A 4,524-nucleotide genomic window follows, 5' to 3' on the forward strand; every position below is an offset into this window, starting at 1 on the left:
ATATACGTATTTTGCCTGGCAATGCTTTTAGAACTGTGCATACGTGCTCGTGTCTGCAGTTCTCCCTTTCCAGAAATGTACAATAAAGATCATTTTTTGAGCTTTGACCACTCTGAGTAGGAAGTCTTTCTCTGTCGCCAAAAGAATTCAAAAGAACAGAATTTAATCCCTCCTACCCACCTCGACATACAAACTCTGTGTGGCTTCACGTGTTCTGTTGATGTTTACATGATCGAAATAACTTGAACACAAACACAAACAAAGAGGAAGACCGCACCGGAAGGAAAAAACTACAAGTCCCAGCATCCTCTGTGTTTAGGGAGCAGGAGTGAAAGTGAAAGCAGGAGGAGGAAGGTGGAGCTGAGGCAGGTGAGTGTTAACATGAATATGTTTCTTCTTATGACATAAAATAATTCCACGCTGTTCGTGTCTGTGGGTGAAACGTGAGGCCGGTCGGCTCCTCTGAGCGCTGGTTTCCTGTAAGTAGAGAGGAAGTGAGTTTAGCTGAGCCTCCGTTTAGTGTGAGAGAGCAGGAGGAGAGTGAGAGCTGTGCTGAGGCAGGGTGAGTGTTAACACCGCTCTGACATTACTGTGTCTCTGTGGCGGGAACAACAGGCTCCGTCAGTGGAGGCAAAAATAATCAGACTTTGGTTTTTCAAAGGAAACAACTTTATGTCGGAAGTTCCCGCACGCTCATTGGATAACGATGTGTCAATCTCGAGCTATTAGCCAATGAGCGTGCGGATTCACAGAAAGACCCGCCTTTATCACGGGACTTTAAAAAGTACAATGGCGACAGAAACTCGGTGAGTGGAGTTCAGGCTGACGTCATGAAACTGTGACGTTTGAGCCACTTCCTGTTCTCAGTCCCAGCGTCCTGATCACCGAGGTTTCTGTTGCTCTGATATCTGATATTGATTATATTGGTAAACAGGCTGTAGCATAAACATCAGGTCTCTTCTGAAAACTGTCTTTATTTTTTCAAAGTAAGGGAATATCTGTGGTGTGATACCGCGGGCTCATGGGCTAAGGACTTGGATTGACAAGCGCAGATGATTGTGTTGTTTCTTATAAAGGCTTGTGTGTGTGTGTGCCTTCCTGTGTGTGTCCTTGTGTCAGTGGAACTGAATCAGTGTGTTAGAGAAAGTGCTCCTCTGCTGTGCCGTCATCGTGTGGATGCTTCTTTTAAAGTTGGAACTCATGTTTTTATGATCTGCTTCATTTCATTGAACCTTTATTTCTAACCATGAAGTCCCTTTGAGGTTACAGCCTCCTGGTTCGGTTTAGGCTGTTCTTGTGCTTCAGGCTGAAATATGAGGAGTAAGGAGTGGGGCTGGTTAGCCCTCATGACCCTCACCATAACACATACGTCACAGGACAGTGTTTACCAAAGAAACTCCATGAAATGATCAATGAGAACTTTAGAAACCCGTCAGTGTGATGCTTCCAGTACAACAGCACCTCTGAGTGTGTGTGTTTGCCTCTCAGACTAACTCCACCCTGACATCAAGAAGATGGAGGAAGAGGATGGAGCAGGATCTGCAGCATCCAGCTGTGTGTCTGTGAGGAGTGACCGGTCCAAAGAAGAACCTCGACAGTTCAGTAATGAACCTGCAGCAACAATGTAAGAGAGCTTCTGACTCATTTATTCAGTGTAAATAATGATTTTTGATGCAATGGGAGAAGAAAAATGACAAAAACAGTTTTAAAAATAAGGATTAAAATATTACAAACTATATTTCTGAGTTTCCTGATGTAGTACAAAAATATATGAACATAACTGTATATAGGACAGATATTTTACGGTTCTTTTAGGCAGCACCAAAAAACAAAAAGACTATTTTTAAGCTTTCTGAGGTAGTGAGTCAACATGTCACACTGGGTCAAAGGTCAGGGAGTAAAAGTGTGTTTTAAAGGAGGTTTAAAAGCAGCGAGTGAAGGAGCCTGTCGAGGTAAATCGTTCCATAACTGATCAAATTGAGTTGGTGGACCTCTGTGTGAAATCAAGCATCTGGTTCACAGAGAGGATAACCCTCAAATGGGCTGTACAACATTATATAGTGAGACAAAAACAGAGATTATCGTAGCCATCGCTCTCTCGCATGGACGTGGCAGTCTTGCTGTCTGCTGCGAATCCTCCCCGTACCTCCGTGACCTCGTCTGGTATCTGCTCCCTCCTCTGTAAGAGACAGTAAAGGAAAACACGTCTCTGCCTAGTCTTGAAAATCTAATCTTATCATCCATTGTTCTTCTAGGGCCTCTTCTTCTTGTGGCCTCAGCTAACTGCTAATATTTAAATGGCTAACATTAACATGTGTGCCAGCCAGGTTGTTCAGTGTTGTGACAGTCAGCTGCTTCAGCTGCTGCTGGGATGGGCTGTGGCAAAGAGAACAGAGAAAATCAAAATCAGAGTTTTTCTCTGAATTAAAAGCAAGGAAACAACAATATATTCTACATGGTGAAACTGATGGTTTATGGTGTTTGGGCCTGTTTTTCTATATTTATGCAGATAAAGTGTAAACTCAGATGAATTATACCATCAAATGTTAAAGGAAAATATCAGGATGAGTGTCTGTGAGCTGAGAAGGACGTGAAGCGAGCAGTTTATCCCAGAGCTGAAGCTGCTCTGTGTGCAGAGATGAGCTCAGATTCCTGCTGTGATTGATCAACAGTCACAGAAATGTAGACTTGTAGTTATTACTGCAGGATGGTCACAGCAGATACTGATAAACATGGATTATGAGGATGGATGATCAAGTTTCTCACTCTCTCCTTTAAATCTCAGTTTTCTTCTTCTTCACAGTTTATCTGTTAATTTATTCATGAATAACACTGAAAGAGTTTCTGTTATATTTCCCCTTGAACATCACCTTATTAGGGCGGCATTAGGAAATAGCCCCCCTCCAAAGAATGAATGAATGAATGATGATAATAATAAAATGATTAAAAAGCAGAGCTCAGAGTGGTAGATGGTCAAACATGGATCCACGGGTGGTTCAACTGCATTTGGTGACGTGACTAAAGCTTTAAATCTTTCAAATAATCCCACCATCAACGGGATGTTGTCTCCTTTACTACGGTTACTTTACTTGGTCACCGTGTGAATTTCTTTGAAATGAACCAAATTCTTTTATTTGTTGGTTGTTGCATATTTAAGCTCTACAGTCAGGAAAGGAGGAGATGAGGCCTCAACAATGTTGGGTTGTAGCTGTGGTTCAGGTTAGAGTGAGTGTCCATGGAATAAATGTAAGTCAGTGAACTGGAAACATGACTGTGTTCAAACTTTTCCTTTTTATAATGAGTCTAATCAAAGGTGCACAGAAGTATCTCCACTTTGACTTTTCTGTGTCACCATCAGAGCTTCTGCACAGTGTGGAGAAAGATCCAGAAGCAGAGCTGGACTGCAGACAGCCAGTCAGAGCAGCTGTGTACAAAGTAAGACTGAACATCTGTCTGCTGATGGACTCATTTCTGAAAACTGGACTTCTTGTGTTGTTCAGACATTGAAGAGTTTTCTTTCTCTTTAGTCTCATTGTTTTTCTTTCTTTCAGCAGATGTTGGTCTGCAGGAGGTTTTAGATGAACATAAGATCAGTCTGAGGAGGAGATGTGAACGTGTGACTGAAGGAAGTGATGAAACAGGAAGTAGAGCCCTCCTCAACACCATCTACACTGAGCTCTACATCACAAAGGGACAGAGTGAAGAGGTTCATACCCAACATGAGGTGAGGCAGCTGGAGACAGCTTCCAAGATGGACGCCCTCCATGACGCTCCAATCAGGTGCCAGGACATCTTTAAAGCCTTACCTGACCAACAGAGACCCATCAGAGTGGTTCTGACCAACGGCGTGGCTGGTGTTGGAAAAACCTTCTCAGTGCAGAAGTTCACTCTGGACTGGGCAGAGGGCTTGGAGAACCAACATGTCAGTGTGGTGGTTCTGCTTTCATTCAGGGAGCTGAACCTGATCAGAGATGAGCAGTACAGTCTTCTGGAGCTGCTCCATGTTTTCCATCCAACATTACAGAAGGTCACAGCAGAGAAGCTGGCTGTCTCTCAGCTTTTGTTCATCTTTGACGGCCTGGATGAAAGCAGACTTTCATTGGATTTCACCAACAGGAAGCTGCTGTCTGATGTCACACAGAAGTCATCAGTCAGCCAGCTGCTGACAAACCTCATCCAGGGGAATCTGCTTCCCTCGGCTCTCGTCTGGATAACTTCCCGACCTGCAGCAGCCAATCAGATCCCTCCTACACGTGTTGACAGGCTAACAGAAGTACGAGGCTTCACTGACGCCCAGAAGGAGGAGTACTTCAGGAGGAGATTCAGTGATGAAGAGCTGTCCAGCAGAATCATCTCCCACATGAAGACATCCAGGAGCCTCCACATCATGTGTAGTATCCCAGTCTTCTGCTGGATCACTGCTACAGTTCTGGAGCACATGTTGACTACAGAGCAGAGAGGAGAGCTGCCCAAGACCCTGACTGACATGTACTCACACTTCCTGCTGGTTCAGACAAAGAGGAA

At 44.0% G+C, this 4,524-nt stretch overlaps 1 long non-coding RNA gene across 1 annotated transcript; it reads left to right on the plus strand.

Annotated features, from left to right (window-relative positions):
* The first annotated feature begins 236 nt into the window (after positions 1 to 236).
* On the plus strand, positions 237 to 3,607 carry LOC109196338 (uncharacterized). Its single transcript, XR_002057853.2, has 4 exons — positions 237 to 369; positions 1,489 to 1,624; positions 3,359 to 3,435; positions 3,552 to 3,607. It is a non-coding gene; the product is annotated as an uncharacterized LOC109196338 (long non-coding RNA).
* The last annotated feature ends 917 nt before the right edge of the window (positions 3,608 to 4,524 follow it).

This window comes from Oreochromis niloticus, linkage group LG3, assembly GCF_001858045.2.
Source record: "Oreochromis niloticus isolate F11D_XX linkage group LG3, O_niloticus_UMD_NMBU, whole genome shotgun sequence".
NCBI classification, from domain to species: Eukaryota; Metazoa; Chordata; class Actinopteri; order Cichliformes; family Cichlidae; genus Oreochromis; species Oreochromis niloticus.